Source organism: Chroicocephalus ridibundus, chromosome 7, assembly GCF_963924245.1.
Source record: "Chroicocephalus ridibundus chromosome 7, bChrRid1.1, whole genome shotgun sequence".
Lineage (NCBI taxonomy): Eukaryota > Metazoa > Chordata > Aves > Charadriiformes > Laridae > Chroicocephalus > Chroicocephalus ridibundus.
Genome location: NC_086290.1, coordinates 34,676,519 through 34,701,068, shown reverse-complemented (window position 1 = coordinate 34,701,068; position 24,550 = coordinate 34,676,519). Strand labels below are relative to the sequence as shown.

The 24,550-nt window shown below is 39.7% G+C and overlaps 1 protein-coding gene across 1 annotated transcript in view; it reads left to right on the top strand.

The window, feature by feature from the left end:
• The first annotated feature begins 10,842 nt into the window (after positions 1-10,842).
• Positions 10,843-24,550, top strand: part of SLC39A10 (solute carrier family 39 member 10) — a 69,525-nt gene continuing 55,817 nt past the window's right edge. The window contains exon 1 of the mRNA XM_063340418.1: positions 10,843-10,937. The gene's annotated coding sequence lies outside the window, so the exon portion shown is untranslated. The remainder of the gene's footprint in view (positions 10,938-24,550) is intronic.

Genomic DNA, 24,550 nt, shown 5'->3' with positions numbered 1-24,550 from the left:
GTTCTTAAATTAACTGCCTGAGCCATGTGATCTAGCAAAGCTTCCAAAGAATGAAAACTATGTTTAATCTGGTAATGACTTGTTTGATCTCTTACAACCAAAGCAACATAATTGGTCTTGATTTCTCAAGAGTTCCTGCCTCAAATCCACTTAACTTTATTCCCAACAACCTGGAAAAATTCTCCCTTGCGCTTCCCAATCAAAAACTTAAGGCTGACATTTTTCAGAGTCCAGTGAAGCCCAGGTGTCCAATGCCTACTGAAGTCTAGTGGAAATGAAACAGACTTTCACAAGATGCTCAGCCCAACATGTTGGTTTCTGGCTGTTTCATTTAAAGACACATTTGACTTTACTGTGGCTGTAACTGCCATGACAGAAAGTTCCGATGTTTGAAATAGATCTCAACAATCTAGTTATTCTCAGCATTGCATCTTCTTGCCACCTTGATGTTCCTCCTCTCCCCTGCCCCCTCATCTGCTGCAACCTCTGGAAACGAGCCAGAAGGACATATGCAAAGGACTGGCACCTCCAGCCTATGCCCACACGCAAGTGAGCATAATTCGGCTCTTCTCAAGTTGTAGTGAACTTGTCAGGGAGCAATTGTACAGGCACACACTTCTTTTCATGCTGTACCATACTTCTGTCCAGGCCTGCTGAGGTTTGAGGGTTTTTTGCCGGATGAGAAACTTGCAGCCAGCGCTCAGCCTGGCAGTTCTCATTGGTGCTGCAGTGTGTCCTCCAGAGAACCGATAACCATGGTTAGTCAGTGTTTGAACACCTCATTCATGTCAGTAACTCAATGAAGAACTGGGGAGGGAGGGAAGGTTTCCTTTGTACTCTTTATCCAGACTCTGTTTTGAAAATTACTGTGTATTGTAACTGCTAGTGGCTGTGGCATTGATGCCTTCTGCATCATAACATATTCTGCCAGTGAGGGGATCTCAGTTATTCTATGGGGCAGGTTTTTTTGGGCTGGACTTCTTTGTTTTGTTTCAGTGTGGTTTATTTTGTGTTTTTTTTTTTTTTTTTTTAACTTCCCCTTAGTGCTGCTGGCTTGCTCTCAGTTTCATTTCTAGCCTGTAATTGGCTATATATTTTTCAGTAGCTTTATATGGACCTACAGTTAGCTTGGACTCTTCTAGCATCATAATTCAAAGCATTCCATCCTTTGCTCCATCATAATTCAAAGTGTTCTATCCTTTGCTCTCCTACTAGTTTCTCCCAAATGGGTTCATATATATGTCATTTGATAATTATATATAATATATACGGTGTAAATCTGGCAATATAGCCACTCACAGGTTCTTCTGGATTTTTCATTGAAAATAGACTTATTCTTTATAGTTTTGGAGTTGTGGTTTGGAGGTTTTGAGTTGATTTTTTTTTTTTTCAATTATCCTGGTAATCTGTTGTTAAATCCAAATGATGCTGGCACATGTGACAACTTTTGAATATTAGTGAAGCTATTTCTGTGTTCTTATTTTACTTCCTTTCAGTTCAACATCAATGAAAGCTTGTAGTTTTCCCACTTATGAACAAAAGAATGTAAAAACTTTTAAACTCCTTCCTGCTATAGGTGCTGCTAAGGTATGAAATATGATATGCTGCCATCATCGGGGGTGGGTTGGGGGTTGGGTGGGGTGTCATTTGGGGAAATGAAAGGGCAGTATTCCACATCACTTCAACCCTCTTCCATACACTTAGTTTCCATTTCATATACCAGTAAAGGCCAACATGAACCTGAAACGTGATTTGCCATCAAATAATAACAAAAAAAGACTCTACGTTCCTATGCTTTCCCATCTACACTAGCATGTAGCCCCATTTTAGTTCCTTGTACACCCTCCTTACAAGCAGCTGTTAAAACACTTGTCCTGAAGATTTTGCTGTCTTCATTCTGGAGTAGTAGTGCTTAAAATGCAGCTCTCTGTAGAAATATTGGTAATGACACAGGTTTTTCTTCGTGAAAATAATATAGCAAGAGATCCCTTAAAATAGCACATTCCTGGCAGAAATAAGGTGATCAAGCAATCATTTTTTTCACATAGCTCTTTGTGAATAGTAATAACAACTACAGCTAGACTGCAGCAACCAACATTAGGATGTGGCCCTAGACAGAGTTGACTTCTCTTCTACAACAGATCCTCCAGTGGCTCAGAAAATGTAGCAAGGAGTGGTGGGAGCAATAATTTTCCTACCTTTTCGACTGCAGGCGAGAAACTTGCACTTCACTCCTTTCCTGCACACAGTGACCTTATATGCAAAATCATGAGGAGAGAGGGGGAGGAGGGAGATGACGAGAATTGTCTTCATTACCCACACATCCTTCATCAGTACTGCCTTACCGTGCTATAACCTCTGTCCTCCCTCGCATCTGTTATCAATTGATAGGTTCGTTACCATTGTAATAAAGTTCAATAGTCATTGATGTAGATAGTGACCGTAATACCTCTGTGTCTTTCAGATCTGTAGCTCGATCCACCTCACAAGTAACTTCTCACATGGTAAATGGTGCTTAGCTCTATGTAGAGCACTTGTCTTCAACCCATCATTTGTGGCAATAGTTTTGAGTGGTAAAGCTTTCTGAATAGAAAGAAATCAAGTGATTGTGTATGCATGTTTGTGTGTGGCTACCACTTGCTTGTTTGCTGTCGTGCAAACACATACCCAGGCTATATTACATCAGTTTGTATGTTTAAACATATTACATAAAATTTTCAGTTAACGGTGGTTGTGAGCTGCAGAGCTCCAATCCATAGCTAAGATTAACACACCTCATAGCTGAAAAGCTGCTTAGATTTTGCTTGGGCCCATTTCAAATAAGTCCATACTAATAGCAATCCCCTGCCTTTTTTCTGCTGCCGCTTCCCCAAAGCATTTACAATTCTTGCTTACCTGGGGGCTTGGGAGGGAAGCAGTCTTTCCAGCCAAACTGCTTTGTTAGCCTTTAATCAGTTGTTGGGAGGAGCCAAAGTTAAAACTTTACTTTTTTCCTAGATTGATGACTTCCTGGCTTCCCTTCATCCTTTGTTTCTTGTTTATAATCTCAAACCTTTGCTTTTGCATCCACTGAACACCAAAGGTACCGGGGGCTTTGGAGACCCATGCAGTAAAGACAGTTTATCTTTTCAACTTAGGAGCTAAAGAGAACAGCAAAGGATGCCAGCAGTTGGATTAAACTGTTTCTATCAAAGTGTTTCTAGTCTATTTCTAGTGGAGAAAGTCTAAAACATATAAATTGATCAATAGATTTAAAAGCCTGATGGAATCTCTTTCTTTAAAGCGTTTTCCAAAACTGTCTTTCCCAAAAACACAGGATAACTTTGGAAACTGCAGACATGGTCCCTTCAAGCTTGCTAGAGCTCCATCCAGTCTGCAGCAGAGCTAGTACTTGTGCTGTTTCTACCTGCTTTTTATTTCGGACATGCTAGAAGGAGATTGAGAGCCCAAAGAAGTGACACGTCAGTAGAATTGTCAGCAAGAAGTCCTGCGCTCTGAGAGGGCTCTTGCATTACCTTGGAAACTGCCTCTGTGAGCATGATAACATTTTAGCTCCAGCTGTCTCTTAGTAACATGACCTTCCTATTGACAGGAACTCAAGCTTAATATAAGGACATATTCCATAACATAAAGACAATAGTCATAAACTTGGGGAAACAGCTGGTGGGGGTGGGGAAGGTTTCTAAGTGAGGGGAAGAAAATGTCATCTTCACTGGACAGTATTTTCAATTTTGCCAGAAGTCACCTCCCTCTCCCTAATCATTAACCAGAGTATCCACAACTAAAATCCATTGTCTGGACCATCCTCTCTGTCCCCTACATTGAGTCACAACCAAAAGCAATGAGTAGCAGCTACTAATTCCAGTCCTACAGAGACACGTTTGCCCAGTTACACTGCCTTCAGTTCCGGTACTGGCCTCAGGATCTTTGCTCTACGTTCCAGTATGTAATGTAGACAAGTCCTCAGATCATCACACTGCCTCATCTTAAACAGGAGGCTTTTCCTGATTTGGGATCATTGATTGCTTTGTCCTGAAACTCTCTTTCATAGACTGGTCCTTTTTCCTAACTCAAAAGTTGGAAATGTTGTCAAGAGTATATTCCTGCAGGGAAGCACAAGGTAAGGTAACATACAATACCACTAAATCTAATGGCCTCCATAAACTTCTTATGAACATACACACTTTGCAGTGGCTGCTTTTTAATTCAGCTGATTAAAGAGCCTGCAAACAAATATGCAACGCTTAAATTGTGTATATATGTGGATCACGATTTTTAAGGATGGAAGAGAGCCTAGAAAATTCTTAATACTATACGAGCTTTTTAACTAGGTTTCACAAACTACTTTCCCTTTGGCCTTATGCCCAGTGTAACCATATTATGATCTCTTGGCGTGTAATTGCGTCTGATGTTTTAATTCTTCTGTGAATGACTAACACTTCACCAGAAACTTTATTTAAGCACAGAAGAATGGATGACCTTCAAGCAAATCATTTTCAGTACCTGAGAACCTGGCTGGGAACTGCCCTGGAAGTGTGCGGAGCTGGGCATTGTACCACGAGCGCTGTTGCTTCCTTTTATCTTGCACCTCATGTCGTCAGTAGGCCCTCTCTGATCAGCATCACTGCAGCGAAGTATCTCTGGCTTATTCTTTGTGAGAACAAAGGGCTTCACAGCCTGCTTGCAAACCAGATTACTTCTTGCAGCCTTTCAAAGTGGTTCGCCAGGTGGTAGTTTTCCTGCCAAAAGGGAGGCTAAGCTCAGCTCCTGGGTTCCTGTTGACTTCCAGAGTCACCAGGAACCGGATGATGCTGAATGCCCTCCCAGTTCTGAGTAAAGCATAAAGATACTTCTGTGGTTACCAAACGTTCATTATCTACCCCTGCCCTTTAGCTGCTCATTGGTAAAAGAGGTAAACAGCTGTAGCACTTGAGGGGAATGGCAAACAGGAAAATAAGCATTTCAGTGCTCATGTGAGCTGCTTCCTTGCTCACAAAAGCCTAAGTTCCAAATATGCTGTTAGTATGATCTTTTGATGCTAATGTTGCAGCTTTCTGCATAGGAGTGAGCTGGGCTTTGTATTACTGTGGGGAAATACGTGTCTGGTCTATAAAGGGAGGCAAAAGATACCAGCAGTAATACCTACACAATTCAGAAAGCCCGTTTCCTCCAAACCATCAATAAGCTTGCATGCTAGCAGCTTTCTCTGTCAAAAAAATTAATTTATATAAGGACAGCTACTGACTGTTGATCAGCTCAAACCAGAGAGATGCTGAATGAGAGATCCAGCAACCTTCTCTCCTTGAGATTCTCCTGTAGCCCTAGATTCCAGTGTTCTGCTTTTGCTGCTGCTGGGCATCACAACTCTATGTTGCCTTCACTATATGCAATGAATTAGCCTGTTCCCATCCTTCAATGCTAATTAGCCTAACTCAGATGCAATGCTGTTGAATGAAGCAGTTCCAGGCATAGGCTCTGCAGAGGTGACTTTGCCCTCCGAAAATAGTCCAGATTTTAAGCACACGGTGTAGGTGAGTTAAAGCCACTGTGCTCCTAATTAGGTGATGAATATGGGCCACTGTTACTCACTTCTGTGAGACACAGCTCTAACAGCTTGGGATCTTAGTTAACCTCAGCAGTGAAAAAACAGGGAACACAATTCTGGGATCCTTCAACACTGTACTTCCTTGTTGTGAAATGCAGAGGTATTGCAAAAGGTGCACTTGATAATAACTATATTAACTACCAAATGCATACCCTGAAGCACGATGTTCTCTCCAATAAAGCAGGCGGTAACAAAACCAGACTGCACTGGAAAGGGAATGCTTAACAACCCAAACTGGATTTTGGCAGGAAGAACACCACAAACAGTAACGCGCCCCCTCTTGCAAAAAAAAAAAAAAAAAAAAAGAAGTCAGAGAAAGACATTAAGTTGTTAATGACCATATATAATCAGAACTTTGATCTTGATTCCAAGAAAAGGCACCTCAAGCCATCAGTTGATATCTCAAAAGCAGGCACAGGCATTGGTTTAATAGTGGCACAGACTAAGCTTAATGATGCTGTCTGCTGGTAGTTGTCCCATTTCGGTTAGCTACTGACTTAATCTATAAAATCTAAGAGGTTGTTGGGTTTTTATTGATAACCAAAAACCCTTGTGGTTTATAAATGCTATCTACAAAACAGATGATAACCCTCTCTTCTTCAAGAAAGGATGTTCCATAGAAGTGGCAGTATGGTTAGAGTGAATACTTGTTCTCAGCCCGGTTTGATACTGTCTTCATTAAATAATGCCTGTCAAACTTGGGTCTCGGAATTCCTATTGTGCGTATAAAATCAGCAAATGATAAACAAGAGGCCATTGTTTTTAGTGAGTATTTAACATTCTATAAATAAGCTTGGAAGTACTTGTGTGTATCTTGCAGAAGTCATCTAAAAACTGAGACCGTGTGTAAGAAGCTGCAGAATATGAAGCCAAATAAACCTAAATACTTACTGGTACGAAGATACAACTGCTGCCTGCCACCAGTGGTGAGGAGGTGGGAACAAGGGTCCCTTGAAAAAAATTTGCTCAGACTCCAGCAGAAAAAACAAAACAAAAACAAAAACCAAACAACACAACAAACCTAGCTTGTGCATAAACTAGGGTTTCACTGAGGAGAACAATTCTGGTGAACACAGACAGTCAGAGCAGAGGGATGGAGAGAAAGGGCAGAGGTCCATGGCCTTCTCAACAAGACAGATCATGATCTAGAAGGGAGCATGGGCAGACAACCCCTCCCATGTGAACTACTAACAATAAAAGAGCTGGCAGGGTGGTTTTGTGTGCACAGCGTTTGTAACAATCCGACCCTTTTAAATCTGCCTTTGAGCAGTGACCTACTGGATGCGCAGCAGTGCAGACGACTGGATCCCCACGTATCCAGAGGAAGCTGAGTTTAGTACTAGAGCAACTTGATAGCGACCAGGACAGTAAAACAGATCGGTTGTTCCGCAGCTGTGAATGTGCTGTGCAGCATGTGTGTGGCACATTCCAGTATATGGCCTAAGAGACTTCCCGGGGGCAGATGACTTGCATGTGCACAGGACAACCATCAGGCTTACTGCAACCCATACCCCAGAGGCTTGGTCATGGAGGGGACAGTTCAGCCAGACTGAATCGAGTACACACCCTAGTTCAAGTACCTCTAACCAGAAGTATGGGTGAAGGATAAAAAGGGAATTAACATAAAGTGACATGCACTTCTTTTCAAAGAAAGCTTAGAAGAGATGAGGGAAGAATAATGGAAGTAGAAGGAACACTTTGGTTTTATAAATACGAATAGCTGGCACCAGCTAAGCCATCCCTGTAACAAGCATAGAGCTCATGGGAATTGCTGAAAAAAAATACAGGTACTTCATTTTCAGAGACCATGATCCGGGTAAAGTTGATGAAAACTGAATGGCTCAATCTGCATCTGAAGAGTGAAAGCTTAAAGGCCATTATAGCTACAGTTAAGATCTTGTTCCAGATTGTACAGTAATGATTAAACCAACTACTTCCAGCAAACCTAAACAGTAACTTGCATTAAAAAGCCATTCAGCTTATTTTATTTTTCTTTATTCCATGCACACCAATTACATTCCATTTTCTACGATCAAATACACTGTGCGTTGGGGGGGTGGGGTGGGGAGAAAGGGGAATTGTATGTGTATTTTAGTGTTTAGATTGTTTTTAAGTCTTTCCTAAGAAAATGTAAAATCAAGTCTACGGGGCTTTGACCTCGTGTAGTTTTCCCCATTCTAGAACTAAGGGAAATTGCTAGTGTTTTTTACAATCCTACTGATTTTTACAAGGTATATGCTGTGTTTCTGCTGATGTGTTCCTTTTGGGGAAAAAAAAAACCGTAACGTGTCCTTCTGCTCCTTACCTATGGGATGCATCTTCAGTGGTTAATTGCAGGCCTGTTTCAGCCATCGCTCCCCTCACTTCCAAAGCAAATCTGAAATGATTATGCCAAAGTTTGCTTTCAAATAAGGAAGTTAATGGATAGCTCTGTTTGGGGGTGTGGGGTTTTTATTCTTTTGGTTACATGTCAAATTCTAAATGTTCTAGATCTGACCTTCATGAAAACAAATTAATTCTCTTGTTATTTCACATTGGGGAAAAAAAAATAAATTAAAAAACTCCATGTTCAAAATGTTCTCTGGCCATCCTTCAGACAGCTAAAAAACGGCATCCAGGGCTGTAGTTTTAGGGTATGAGAGGTTTTTTTGTTAAACAACTTCTACAGAAGTTGTCATCTGCAAATGCAAAGTAAATTATCAGGGCCACTAAATGACAACAGGGAAGGGAAAGATTCAACAGATGCAAGTTGAGGTATCAAAATGACTGGGTAAAAGTCAAGTACTATGTGTCTTCACAATTCAGACCTTAAAGAACAGTTTTGAATTATCTGTAAAGGATTCCTCGCACAGCTGCTGGTTTTCTTCCAAAGCATTTTAAAATATATTTACATCTTAAGTCTGTTTTGTGTTGTATTTCAGAAAAAGGGTTGGATTCAAGGGAGAAGGAAAAAAAGTAACAAAGCAGACCACTGCTGCTGTTTCTCATGCGAGTGGCAATTTGTGCGTTTCTTTGCTATAATCCATCCTCATTACATGGAGATATTTTCCCTAATCACTTTGGCCATTTTACGTGTATTGTGAACAGAAGATGTGTCTATTTTTATTTCCCCTGCACTTACATGTCTTTTGTTCCCTCTTATCAGCAAATATCTCTTCATTGGTCCTATCTCCTTGTTTTACGTTTATCTGTATTGAAATATGTGTCACTCATTGCTCGGGGGTTGTACATAAATTAAAGTCTCCTGCTCTGGCAGTTTTATTCTTTCTGGTTATTGCGTCACCTAGGAATAAAATTATTTTTCATTTATAACAAACACTTGGATTTCTATCCTTGGTTGAATGAACTAAGAAATAGTTAATTTTTGCAATTAGATCGTGCTGAAGTCCCATGAGTTTGACAGAATAATTGCAATCAGAACTTTCTTCTTCTTCCAAACTTGAGGGACCTAGAAATACCATTTTTGTGCAAGACAGAAAAAGTTTCTGACCCTTTTCTTCTAAAAAGAGCTTTGAGAGTTATTTAGATAGAAAACTCACAGGTTTACAATCCTGAGCTGTATCAGTCTTACCTTGTAAAAAAGCCCAGCACCTAGAAGGAAATTATATTTGTGAGCTACTTGTTATTGTTTTCTGTCCTAGGAGTCTACTCGAGAGAAAATTGTTGAGCAGTCCTGCTAACTCCTCTGTAATCATAATGATTTTTTTTTTACTCCTCAGAGTACTAAAATATTCCGTGTGTAGGTATTTTCACATTAATTTTTCACATAATTTTAAATTCTTACCATACAAAATATAATTTATTGTAATAACATAAGATGTTCACAACAAAACGTTAAATTATACGACGAATATATTAGTGCAAAAACGAAAGGTAAATTTGATTAACTAAACTAGATCTTGGTAATTAATGCTGATCTGTAGTCTTTGCCTAATAGATATATAATAAGCCTTCCCAAAATAGTTGCATTTTATCCAACTAGGGGAACCAAATGCTACTATTTGACTCTATAATAATATGATTAAACAACTCCAAAGCCCCTCTGATGCTCCTAGAAGGACTTGGATAGGCAAGTCTCTCACACGTAGTACTGAGACCTTCCTGGATGGAGGAACACCCTTTTCTAAGTGCTTCTCTTCTGACTAACAGTATCTGTCTTCTTTTGCCAATCACTGCTACTGTTCCTCCAGACTGTCCCACAGCCCGGTGGGTGCATCACTTTCCACCAGCTGCAGCTACTTCGACAGGCGTAGAGGTGGGGGGATTGTTTATTCCTGGTGTGAAGAAAGTGCTTCTTGGTGCTTGACTGGGGATCGGCTTCTGGGCATAATGCGAATTTGATGATGAAAACAACTTAAAACTATATTAGGAGCATCTGAAGACAGACTTTAAAATCTGGCACAGAATAGCCTGACTTTGTTTCCCAACCATGTCGCTTTTCAAGTAAGTGTGTAACTCTATCCCAGTTGAACAATAAAATATTTAACACTCAAATATGGTTTTGTAATGGGGAGAGTTTAATTTGTTTCAATTACCTGTACAAATAAGTGTAATCTACAGATCAGTTGCCCTGGTTTGAATAATGTGCATGTTTAACACAGCAAAACCCGTATGTCTAACCTTAGCTTGCAATGTTGAAGCAACTTATTAAGACAAACAGATATTTGGCATATATTCGGTATCTTAAATAAGTACAGCTGATAATTACAGTTTATCATACTAATTCTATTTAGTTAAATGTGCAGTTTTTCCAGCAGAACATGAAGAATATTAGTACTATGTCTGAACAAACTATCTGTAATGACCTCCTGTCAAAACTGACGTAAAGGCAACAGGAAGCAAGTTAACTCTCTTAATTCTTTGTTATTTGATGTTCTATTGTCTGATGCAAGGAAAAAAAAAAGGAAAAAAAAAAGGAAATAATTTACTACTACCATAATCTTATTTCTGTAGTGCAGAAATTACTTCACAATTACATAACCATGTCCTCTGCACACTTTGATGTCTTTTGTTTGCAAGTCATCTCAAGGGAATCCACAAAGCCGCTACAGGCAGTGAGAGAGGCAGGAATTTTACGTAGTTTTCATTTCATGACAAACACTTTCCCAAAAGTACCCAAAAGTTTCATGATCAGTTCCTGGTAGCAGTGTCATTTGATAAACATCCTCCATGTGTTTTGCACCTCCTTGTCCATAAAATGTTACCCCAGTAGTCTTCTGTTGCACTGCTGTGGGTAAGAGGCTTAGGGAATGCTTTACATGTATGAGACTAAAATCTCTTGCCTTTTTCCTCCCCCTGTGAAGACAGAGTCCACTCATCTCCAGGACAGTCAGTAAGTATAATAGGATATCTCATTTCTTTCTGTTATGCTAGCCGAGCAGACAGTATGTTACCAGACAATGAAATGGTGAAATATAATAAACTTCTACAGAATTGTTAAGAAAGTTGCAGTGGCAGAACCAGAATTCAAGGCTGCTCTCATCTCCCTAACGTTAAGTCTGTAGGCGTAAACCTGAGGGCAGAATTCAGTTACTTTATTAAAGCAGGAGTTACGGGAAGTCAGTTAGCTTTTCCTGTCCCACCGACTGTTTATGAAACATCAGGGGGAGCAAGGAGAGAGTATTCCTTCAGTTTGTGAACAGAAGCAATAAACCTGGAAATTTAGGTTTATATTTTTAAATTAAACATTTCTATGGGCATAAAATAGACTCCCAGGAGGTTGGTTCACAAGTGGGAACCATGATATCATATGTAATAATGATATATTGGACCATATCTTGTATTAATTTGGAAGCGTTACAAGTTTTGCAACTTCTTCATGTAGGAGGTTTGGCTGTTAAAGTTCCAAGCATGGTGAAGATGGTATGAAAGCCTGTTGCACACTAAAAGCACTCATCAGCTTGATAAATAGATTGTAGCTGGACTCACAGCATGTATTATTGACTTTGTAAAATACCCAGTTTGATCAGTAAAGACCTCCTGGATGATCAGAAGAAAAAAGAGTAGACACATACAGAGTAGACACATACAGAATAAGTGAAGAATAAAACTGAATCAGGTGTGCTAAGCAGTAATGCCTGAGAAACATGCTGTTAGTTTGATCATCATCAGTCTTTAATGACACGTCATAACTGTTTTCCCACAATTCCTTTATAGAGTGTTAATGGCATACACTCAGAAGAAGCTCAAAAAGAAAGGATTAAATGACATCATTTCCTCTTGAACTGCTCTTTTGAGTTGTTTTAGACATTAAACAGATGAACAGTAATGTGAAGGTGGGAGAACAGAAGATAACTTTCCAAAAGGATTCACCAAATGCCTGCATTGAAAAAGGGTTATAATAAATTTATTACACTCTTATCAGGCAATATGTATAAAAAAGTATGCTTTAAATGGTTGGGTTTTGTTTGGGATTTTGTTTTTTTTTTTTTTTTTAGATTAAGAAATGTGTTGTGTAATGGAAAATTTAATTTGCCAGTGATGGCTCGTCAGTAACTGAAGACAAGCGAGGGTTAGGGGTCCCACCTCAAGTTACATATCAAATCTAAAGGTGGCAAGATCATATTGTCCGCAAAAACAATTTTTGGAGGGAAATGCTTAGGGTGCAGAGGAGGTTGTCTTCCCAAACCCATTTTCACAAAATGCTGCAGTGATTGATTTCAGATAAGAACTGATCTTGGATAAACTGCAAGTAAACCGAGTTATGCAATTATATCAAATAAGATTGGCAGGTTACATATGCAGGTAAAATCTCAGGTTGCATGATAAACTGCGTGATAAAAGCGTGAAAGTGGGTCTTGAACTGCTTGACAAGAAAGGGTGTTTTGCAGGTTAAAACTTTAGGATTTTGGAGCACCATTGGCATAACCAGTTTACTGTCTAGGCAGGTCATAATTGCTCATGGATAGGCCTAAAGGAAATGAGCATTTTGAAAGCATAAAGGGACACTCAGTGGCAAGGAGAGAGGATTTCTGAAGTTACCTGGGACCAAATGAATACTAAGAAATCCTTCTTGTCAGGGTGGAGTGAGGAGGAAGCCTTGAATCTTAATAACTCCCCAAGCAGGATGTTGGTAGTAAAAAAAAAAAGGGGGGGGGGGGGGGGGGGGAGGATTCCCAAAGGTCGGATCCCTGTATCCCTCAGGATATAAATTATGAAAAAGGACTGAGTCTCTGAACATCTCTGTTAAGAATCGAACAGCATATTGGCTAGATAGAAGGGAAGTGGAAGAAACTTCTGGTCTTGCAATAAGTAGATTTTGTATGGTTCCCTCTCATTTCTGTCTTCTGTCTGTAAATGTTTTGTATGCAATTCAGTTGTCTATTTTGGATTTTGTATCAACAATCTTGCTACATGTTCTTAAATAACCTGGGTTTTAATGACTTCAAGACACCTAACTAATATCAAGGTATTCCACCCTTTACAGGCATGATAAACTTTAAACTGGGATGCTGAACCATTTTCGTAATGTGTCCTCCCCACTCCTCTCCAGTATCACCCTAAGGTATCCAAAGGATAACCAAGTGTACCTCCATTAAGGTGCATGGACTACTGTAGAGATGACAATTCAGAGCCAAAGAAACATCTTTGGATTGGCGACATCAGCCAAGAAGCTCCTTGGTATACATTAAGATAGGGGCCTGTGCAACTAGTAATACTTAATGTTTCCAATCACTGAATTTTGGCAGGTTTGTGCTCAGTGTGTCAGCTGCTGTGAGTGGTATTCCACAAGGAACAGGAACATAGGTTGTATTTTGGGGAGAGGATACATTGACTCAGGCATTGAAACATTCACCACGTGTATTTCTTTTGAGAGTCTAGTCCTAAGTGATATAGAGGTTTTCAAAGGTGTTGTCACCTCACTTAGATTGTGCCTGCATAAATCTTTTTACATATTTACTTCTATATGATGAATATACAGGTTCCTAACCAAAACTACTAACTAATATTGTAGCAATTCTACCTAGAATACCAAAGGTATGGATTAATCAACAATATCCTCTTTGAAAGTTATGTCTTTTGGCAACTTTCAGAGGATTCAGGAACAAAGTCATAATCAAAGAGGAGTTTAGGGTTTCTTTCTTTTCCTGAACTGGCACTGTACAAACTCAAATCCTGATCAAAATTGATCATGATAAATTTTGAAGAGTGTCTTGCCTTGTAAAATATCTCCTTAACGTTTCGAGTACTACTTAGCCTTTCCCTCTATCAAACTTGTTCTTTTAAGGTCACTGCACTTCTTCAGTCAACAAAACTTCCCCATGACTTTTTCCCTAATCCCTTTTGCTGTCTCTTTCTCAGTTCCCTTTTTCTTTTCATCTTAGATTTGCATTTTCAAAATCTATTCCTGTTCATCCAATTTACACCCTCATCTTTATTCCAGAATATCCACTGCCTTTAGGATTTCTTATTTGAGCAACAGACTTCTCTCTCTCTCTCTTTTTTTTTTTTTTTTTTTTTTTTTTAGTATTTCTGATTATCAACCTCCCTAACTCCCTCCCCTTCCCCTTCCCCCACCCCAACCATTTGGTCTATTATCTTCATTATTCTCTAGAACTCATTCTGTTAAGCTTCCAGTTACATACTACTATGTCATTCCAGGTGCAGCTGTGTTAAAGAAGTACTGGACATTAAATTATTTTGAAGTAATAGGCATGAGTTGTATTCCTTTCTTCTAAAGAAAATTAGGCAAGGAGACAGAGTGGAACCGATTCTCAGAAACTCTATATTGTGTTCCCAGTTGTGCATCTGTCCCAGTATGTAACTTACTGGGATTTTCTTGTGCTTCTAATTTCAACCTCCAAGCCTCAGTATTACAATGTTTGTCTTATTTCTTGCTAGCATACTTTAATTACCTGCATTCATTTACCAGTCTTGTTCCTCAGGCAAGCAGAAAGGATAACACTAATTCAGTATGTTTAACCTTGAAGCACCAAGTGCGCTTCTAGGTCCATACAGAAAATCCACTAAAAATCAAATAGTAAATTTTTTAAAATTTGAAGGTAGTTGTGGCTTCCAGTTTTTGCATCTCCTTTCTTATGACTGGTTTTAAGTCACTTTTGCTGCCTCTGCATAGGGCTGCAGTAGCATCAGAAATGACAATGTGACATTCTTCTTTTATGTCATCATTTATAACGCAGTTAATATTAAATTGAAATGTCAAGTTAATGTTCGTTGTCCAAAACAAGATCATCTAGTTACCTTTGGAAGAGAGCTCTAGAAATTCGTTTTTCCTTTATGTTCCTGTTTAAGGCTCAGTTTTCCATTCCGATTAGGGCAAAAAGACAGTATCTTTGAGGTTAGATGCAGATTCAAGGGCCTGCCTGCCCAAAGCTGACTTTAAGAGGAAGACCTGAATCACTGTATCTTCCTCTTTTTGTCTGGGGAGAAGTGGCCTGTATGGAAACTCTGTCATACTTCAGGGTTACCGCCTGCCAGTATGTCTATGAGGACAGTATTGCAAGGGCATCCTTTGCTATGTCCCACAATAAATGTGACACGTGTAGGGAACTTCCTGCATGTAAGTTGCAATAGGATCCCTGCTCAATGGATGCCACAGATCTGCAGATAAAAGCCAATTATGAGTGAAAGAGCTCATGCTGTTGCATGTATATGCAATAACCGCACGTGAGAAGGAGTTCTGAAGCCTTTCACTGAGAATGGGACTGATGTACCAAAGTGGTTCGTTCTCTCAAACAAGGTTCTATCTATGAGCAGAAGACTCTCCTGGAAATCATAAAAGTGTCACTGGCCTGATGGTCTCACACCAGTAGATCTTCCAGGGGATCTCCATGTATGTAATGCATGGATATTACGAGTGTCAGAAAGTTTGCCATTGCTGAGGTAATTCTCTATTGCTAAAGCAACTTCTTAAACTTTTTCCTAGAGATACAACAGTGTGAGAAATCTAGCGGGAATCTTAATGTAGTCAGAGCCTGAATATTGGGAAGAAGGACGTATGAATTACAGATAGCTAGAACTGCTTTCCAAGATCTTCAAGGACATTTTTGTACGCTATGAAAATTGCCAAAGCTGAAGATAAAAATAATTCCTCATAACCCATGTCACTTCAAAAATCAGTGAAATGTGTCAAATGAGCTACTTGCGTGTTCTCAGACACTTCCTTTGAGGCATTCTTGCAGCTCAGTAATACCTTCTGAATTTTTCCCTAAAATGCTGCTTCAACATATCTGCCATCCACCTTTGCGAAGGGACAGGTGGGAACAGAAAGCTTTTTTACACTGCCAGTTCCTTCAGGCGCCTGATTCAAGTATCGCTTGTGTGTTCCAGATTAGTTTCCATTATACCTCTCTTCAGGTTAAAACTTTTATTTTGTTCTATTAAAACAGTAAACATATAATCATGTGCATTTTCCACCTCTTTAATTTTGTCTGAAACTGATTATGACCCTTGGGTTTTAATTACCCTGAGACAATCTTGAACTGCGTTCAAAAACCTTCTGTGAAGCAAGCCCACGCTGTACATCTTCATTGTATTTTTCAAATTGACAATTCCTGCCGTCCAGTCTTCAGATATATTTGAACTGCATCCTGAAACAGAGGCTTGTAGTTAACACCCACACCCACATCCCCCAAAAAAGACTTTCTATAGAGCAGTAGCTCTGTTTAAAAAGAACCCAATTCCAGTTCAGATGTAGAGTAGCTAGTAGACTGTTACCCCTTCATTTCTCTCAGGAAAGAAGCGAGGGCAGTGTATCTGGTTCAGAACATCAGCTAATATGATTTTCAAATGTGTACTCATCATCAGAACCAAATTGGGGTCACCAGAGCAATTAGATTAGCAGAATTTCAAAACTTGTGGCTTTTTATGACTGTATCTGTCTTCTCTTGGCCAAGAAGAATCATTATTATAATTCCATCTGGACAAAGGGTGCTTACGACTTACCACCTCCTCAACAAGTTGTTCATTATTATCTCCATCACTATCCATTCCCATACCCTTCTCCAGTTTCTTATTACTGGCTGCTAGCTCTGGAGGAAAACAACAAGAGGCAGAACTAAGAGGAGAGTTAGAGTAGCCCACTTTCACACACCACCTTCAGTAAATCTGCACCTGAATAAAAGTCTTCATCAGCCAGAAGGAAGAACAGAAGGTAAAACTTGTAGTTCAAGAGAGGCAAATCTGTGACTGACTCCTAAGATGAAGGACATCCCAGCAATGCTATTAGATTCATATCTCTCTGGTGTAATTATTGGCTTAACCTTAGACCTTCCTCTCTCACACAAAAGAAAGCACCTTGGCTTTCCAGAGATTGGGGTATCAGTCCTCTCCAGTGAAGCACTACTGTTACTGCAAGAAGGCAGCTCCTGCTGATAGTGGAATTAGGCTAGTCTACAAATGCAACATCCAGCATCTCCTCTTTAACAGAGAAAGACAGATCACTCCTGGAATTAAAAACACAGCTTTACCGCCTGAATGGGTTTTTCTTTTTCCTGTAAGTCTTTCTGTGTCCAAAAATTCAACCTGAAAAACTCAGACCCTTAACAGCCTGTCCTGGTTTGAGATAGAACAGAACCAATTTTCTTTTCAGTAGTTTTACTTTTCAGTTAAGTGTTTTCTAACTGAATGCACTCTCTGAAATTAACAGCATATTTTTCAGACATTGTCTGCTTCTAGCAGATAAGGTCCAATGTTTATAGTTAATACCAAGGAACAGTACGCAAAGAGGCCCTTGCTTACACTTACTGCTGTAACTACCAAGGTCAGCTAACTTTATGTGACACATTGGAGGGTCAGAAGCGGAAGAGTGTAGAGGGGCTGCACCTGTGAGGAGGAGTGGATAAGACAGGTGACCCAAAACTGACCCGACGGGGTATTCCATACCATCTGCATCATGCTCAGTATAAAAGCTGAGGGATCAAAAGGGTTATCCTCTTTCTTCAATGGCCAGCATCCTAGGAGGACTCTGTTTGCCTTTGAGTGTGACCCATGCATTCCTGAATCCAGCTCCTGTCCATCGTTGAGTCCAGTTCGGGACTTTCCCAGTGCCTGCTGGTGACGTGATCGTCATCCTGGGAGCTCAATATTAGTTCTGTATATATGATATATGTTTCCTTTTTTTCTTATTAATATTATTATCTTTTCTTTTTATTGTTAATAGGTTTAGTTTCACATTTCATTAAAGTAGTTTTGGTTTCTTTTCAACCCGTAAGTCTCTCCCTTATTCTCTCTCTTTTCTCTTTTGGGACGGGAGATGTTAAAAGAATCTGTCATTCATTTAGTGGCCAGCTCAGCCTAAACCATAATAAAAGCAAATTTTGTGCTTATTTTTCAATGTTAAATAAATAAATTTACTGTTTCTTCTATTTATTCTTGAAGTGTTAGGTAAGGTATTATTAACCCAAGTCACTATATTTGAAAACATTAAACCGTTGTCCCCCATAAGTAAATAGAAACTACCCCGAAGAATTCACAGGACACTGAAACAGGAAAAAGAGCAGTAATTATTGTTATAGTGTCCATTTGTATCTTTGGGGGAACGCTGTAAGCTGTATTCTTGTGTTTCTTAAAGTATAAATACATAAAGGGTATTTTGGAGGGTTTTTTTAATGTTGCAATTTTAAATTTGCAAAGTCTCTTTGGTGTGTAGCTTAGAGTTGAATGTATGAATAAAAGTTTCAAGTAAGGAAATAGAAGAAAATACCATTATTTTAGCTAATGTGCAACCATTGAGAGAAATGCTAAAACAAACCAGTTACTCCCACAACAGATATTCCACTCTGGAAAGAATGTGGGAAAGAATTTATCCTTGACAATACGAAGTTAAATACATAAATTTTTCAGATTTATACCAGATAAATTGAGAGACTATAATTCATTTTCAGGTCATTGATCTTTAATCTATCTGTTAAAACCCCAATTTTCTAATAAAAAAACCTGTTCATATGAGAAGTGTCAATCAATGAAGACAGAGTCTATTAAGAAGCTGAATGCTGCGTACCTAATTAGGTTTGGCTGAGCTAACTGCTCTCTGAACGTGTCTTCCTGTGCTTCAGCTTCAAAGCCTTCCTCAGGGCACAGCTAGTTTTCTATTCCTGCTGTGCTGCCGCAATCTAGTAAGATTCCACCTCTGAACTCATTAAAATATGTTATTTCCTTAATTATAAGATGCTTGATCCATTCTTTGGCAAGACCACTTACCCTGATTCCATCTCTGCATTAAATGTTTTTAGATTTAAGCATGTCTAAGCATTAGTGAAACAGATTCAGAATCCATTTTGACTGTAAGTGGAGAGATCTGATCCTTGAAAAAGGAGCTGAGCTAGTTTGAGCTAAAGCTAGTAAGACATTCTTGTAAATCTCCAGACATTGCTGGAGTAGTAATGACTTAGATATGGAAAAGCTGTTTGTCCAAATTAATAGTTTTTCCTATCAAAATTATTATAAACTGCCTTGAAGACATTAAGCATAGAATTCAATAGTTAGACCCAGTTCTTTTTTTACCAAAATTCATGGGAGCTTCAGGTTTTAGTTTTTAGTTAACATCGTAACATCATGCACTATAGCTAGAAAAGTGGCTCTGGGCTTTGACTCTTGGTATTAGCAGAGTCTTTGGGTATCACAATCTAAATGTTTTGGTCTTCTGTAAGTGGTCATGACTTCACTTTCTATGCTGCATAACTTGATTCAAAATACATTTTAAAGATTCCCATAAAAACTTGCAAAGCTCATGCTAAAATGGCGTAGTCAGTCAAATGTGAGGCAGCTTCAAATAATCTGCAGTCCAACTTTAAGTCTACTGTCATGGTTCAGGAATTCTATGAAACCAATATCAATGGTTTCTCTTTAGTGTGCTGCACTGCTAGGTCAAGCAAGAAAACTAAATAGCAACCTAATATTTTTAATCTTAAAAATTAGGAGGGAAAGATGACCAAAAGAACTGGCTAAACAAGATTGTAGTTAGTCTTGCAAAGATGAATGAACAGAGTGCTGCTATTCCTTTCAGCACATTCTCATGAAACCTCAAAGAACTTATTGCTGGTTCAGGCTTCATGTATCTTGCCGGGGGGAGGGTCGGGGAAAAAAAAAGAAAAAAGGTATTACATTTGAGTTTCTAAGTAGTGTTTTATTTGTAAAACAAAGTGCCTTTTCTGGTAATAGGCATTGCTCAAATTCCAGGACTACAGTTCCGGATCTGAAATTACATGTGTTCCAAGAACAATTTCATAGAACCATAGGGTTGGAAGGGACCTCTGGAGATCATCTAGTCCAACCCCCTGCCAGAGCATGGTCACCTTAGAGCAGGTTGCACAGGAATGCGTCCAGGCGGGTTTTGAATGTCTCTAGAGACAGAGACTCCACCACCTCTCTGGGCAGCCTGTTCCAGTGCTCTGCCACCCTCAAAGTAAAGAAGTTCCTCCTCATGTTTAGGTGGAACTTCTTATGCTCAAGTTTGTGCCTGTCACCTCTTGTCCTGTCCCCAGGCACCACTGAAAAGAGCCTGGCCCCATCCTCCTGACACCCACCCTTTAAGTATTTATAAGTGTTGATAAGGTCCCCCCTCAGCCGTCTTTTTTCCAGACTTAGGAGACCCAAGTCCCTCAGCCTGTCTTAATAAGAGAGGTCTTGCAGTCCCCTAATCATCTTTGTAGCCCTTTGCTGCACCCTTTCCAGCAGTTCCCTGTCCCTCTTGAACCGGGGAGCCCAGCACTGGACACAGTACTCCAGGTGTGGCCTCACCAAGGCAGAATAGAGGGGGAGGATGACCTCCCTCGACCTGCTGGCCACACTCCTCTTGATGCACCCCAGGATGCCATTTGCCTTCTTGGCCACGAGGGCACATTGCTGGCTCATGGTCATCCTGTTGTCCACCAGGACTCCCAGGCCTCTTTCCACCGAGCTGCTCTCCAGCAGGTCAGCCCCCAACCTGTCCTGGTGCATGGGGTTATTCCTCCCCAGGTGCAGCACCCTACACTTGCCCCTATTGAATTTCATAAGGTTCCTCTCTGCCCAGATCTCCAACCTGTCCAGATCTCTCTGTATGGTGGCACAGCCTTCCAGTGTGTCAGCCACCCCCCCAGCTTTGTGTCATCAGCAAACTTGCTGAGGGTGCACTCTATCCCCTCATCCAGGTCATTGATGAATATATTGAAGAAGACTGGACCCAGTACTGACCCCTGGGGAACACCACTCGTCACTGACTTCCAACTAAACTTATATGGTGCCAGTCAGCAGCTCAAAATATAGGTTTTGCTTCCTATAAATTTAAACCAAGAGATGTTTGTGGATTTGAAACTTAGCAAATTGTTAACATAAACACAAAGTAATGATAAGAAACTTACCTAAACTCCTGCAAAAATACAAGTACCTACGCTTTTGGACATATCACAATCTCCCTCTGTATTTAGTTCGTATTATTTATTCTCTTTTATGTGTCCTTTTAATAGTGGTATCTTGTTTGTTTATTCTTGGGGGAGGGGCTTGTACTTCATTTATTTGTAGAGACTAGGCTAGTACACGTGGCTCAATGTGTCTGAAGCCTCAGCTCCTGCCTTTTGGACAATATGTATGGTAGCAGCTTCATTCTCCTGCTACCCTTGCCAACTCCACTTAGGCTTTTCCTTCAGCTGAACTATGGCAGCGGGCCCCAAAGAGCAAACGGAAAATTTCTACAAAGTGGCAGCTTGCTTTTAAATTTAATGTTCTGCCTAAATCTCCTCAGCACAGAAATAGAAAGGCTTTTCTTGACACAGAATTGTCATCATGAGTAAACTGGACTTAATAATTATAGGCTAATAATACGAACATGAGCAAATGAAGGCAAAGCAGAGAGGCAGTGTATTAAAGCAGACAGCACATAATTTCTGGGATGTCTAAGCTGCATACTTTTCAGCAACAACTTCTGGCAGTTGAAAGCAATAAACACCTTGCTGCTTACAACGAAATATACCCAGAAATTTTCTGTGCTGGCTCAAAGAAATGAAAAGCTAAAGCAATTTTCTTGAAGGGGTGAGAGGGAAGGGAGCCTTTTTTCATGTGCAAAGATGGGAAAGAAACAAAGCCATGCCATTTAATGATAGCTATGCATTACTGATTAATTGTAGATGTTGGGTTTATCTTTTATAATTTTTCTTCTCCATTGTCATTTTAAAAAATCTCAATTGAAACTGAAACTTGAGAAACAAAACTAACTTTGCAGTTTAATCCAGAGTTTCTTGAAGTGAGCACGTTCATCTTAGTACATTTTGCATCAGTTGTCTGGTATACTGCTTTTCTCATAGAGTCATGTAATATTTGGGAGCAGTATATGTATACTTCTCTGTGTACTAGAGAGGCTTAAATGTTGCTATCAAATAGAGAAAGAAACAACGTCGTCTTGGTTCACACTGAATTCAACATGTATAAAGCATTTCATAAAAAAACAGATTTGTTATGTTGTTATGGTGGTTGTTATGGTGTCGCATACCTGGCAGAAATCAAGATTGTTTTGGTTTTTTTTTTAAATTTGCATGCAACATATCTAAAGAAATAATGTGGCTTTCAAATTGCCTGGATTCTAGGACCTAGGACTCCTCCAGAAATGGCAGAATCTGGAAAAGATCTGCCTGGTAGTCTTATGGCAGGAAACACAGGCACACACATTTGCATGCACACCAGCCTCATGTCCTGCCACGTTCTACCTTCCATAACAAATTTTCTTGTCCTAATTTGGTGTATGGTCACAACCACATTTTTCAGTAATGATTGTGACATGCAAAGGACATGATTCAGCAAGACCCTAAAGCACGTGCCTCACTCATAGCACATTTACATTCCCATTGATTTGAAAAGAGCTACAAAGCAACTGAGTCAAGGTAAATATTTGCCTGTGTAAAGCCAGCAATATGTTTTAAACTCTTGAATTGGAGCCTGAGAAATGGTAAGTACCATGTTTCTTTATAAACTTGTTTTATCATCATTTTCAGGGAAAAAAATTAAACCAAGCAGTCTTCCTTTATGTTCACTAAGTGACTACTGGAAATTATTGCTTCAGGGTAATAGAAACCAAATAATCTTTTTTCCACATTCTCTTGGAACTCCACCAGCCACAAGCACAATGCGGGGCGGAGGGAGGAAAGTCTTACATCCCGTTGTCTCCACAGGACTCGCTGTTCCCTACTGAACATCAGTGTCAATTTTTCCGACAGCTCACAGGCTTGTCACATGGAAAGCAACTTTCTGCCAAAGATAATGTATATGTTTTGAGTGCATGGATAAAGAAGAAAATTGTGTCACGTCACTTGCTGTGGCTTGCTTGTTTTTTAAGCACTTCAGTAATCATTCCTACCTAGTAGTTTGTGGATGCTTTGCAGTACTTAAGACTAAATTGTATTAAATCCTATCTTCAAACATCTCAACAAAGTAGTATTGCTATAGGTATCTCAAAATTATGTACAACTTTTTTTATACCTTTGTTAAAGATCAACATTGAAAGTTCTCTGAAAAAGGTCTAGCAGTCAGCTTTTTTTGTGGGAGGTTTCTGGTGTCTGAGTCACTTCTCCTAGAATGTGGCAAAGTGAAACTAAAGGAAATTTTTTTGCCTGCTCTCTAAACTTACATTAACAAAGTGCTTTTTTTTCTGAAAACAGAAGAAAGTTTCAAGACCATACAAATATTGTTGCTAAGCTTTAATCCCCTGAAAATAAAGTCAGGCTAAAGCAAACAAAGCCCATTTGAGGAGAAGGTGGTTTTATTAGGGCATTAACTTCAGCGGCGTAGTGAAAGGCTGTTCCGGTGTGTGTCTCTATGCAAGCATCAAATAGGAAAGCATTCTCAAGCTGCTTCTTCCTCTATGATATTGAAGGAAAACTGTTTTAAAACTTAATTCTGTGAAGACTATTTCTTATCTGTATCCCAGAAACAGAGCACGTGTATATTCTATGTCCTCTACATCACCAGGGCATGGCTGTCTGAGAGATGCTATGTAATAACAGTCAGTGGTTAGGGACTTCAAAGGCTTGCAGTGAGAAGAGTGACTGGACAGTGAAGAGACATAAATAGCTTAAGTTTTACAGTTGAGCCGTTATCAGCAACAGATTTGTTTTTCCTATTGATTCCTCTGTACTTGTCACTATGCAGTTACGATTCCGCCTTGGCAAATGCCGTCACAGAGGGACCATCAGCGCTAGTTTAAGCACTATGTTCCCTGACCTTCAAAACAAATGACAATTTGGTCATGCCCTAATATTGACATGATTTTTCTGGCATTGGTAATAGCAGTAGGAGGAACTGGAGGAGAGAAGAAAGAATCAGAGAGGGAGGACTGCTTCAGAGGTGGAAATCTATTTTAGAGCATCTTCTAGATTGAGTACGTTTGGATTTGTAGCATTCCAAGTGGTCTGTTGTGAACATGACTGTCCCTATCTTGCACACACCTCACCACCAGCACAGACAACCAATGCATATTTTTTCTGGCATCATTAAAGAGACAGACTTTTTTTGGGAAAACAACACACCAAAACAAACAAACCAAAATGCGCGCACACAACCAGGAGCTTGCTGTCAATCCTCTCTCCTTCTCTTCTATTACACCAAGATATCCTGGTGTCACAGACCATTAAAAAAAAAAGTCCAGTTTCATCCACCCATGAGCCCCACCCCAGCACAGGTTACAGAACACAGTAGTACGCTGCTCTTTTCTGCTCTACCTAAAGAGTAGATGAGTTGTTATTTACATTGTCAGATGTTTTTTCTACCTGCCTTACAGAGTAGGTTCTGCTGAAGTACAGACTGTCAGAAAATGACATGGCAATGCTGTCTCCAGAAGGAACGAAATTGCTGGCCTGGTTTTCTGCAACTGGAAACCAACATGTCTGTCTCTTTGGGGCCTCTGCACAGATGAGACCATAAATTTAAGTCACGTTGGGAACAAAAAGGTGGGCTCCTTTTGCTGAGATTCTTGAAAATACAAACCACTGCTTTATGAAGACTGAATTGTCTCTGAAA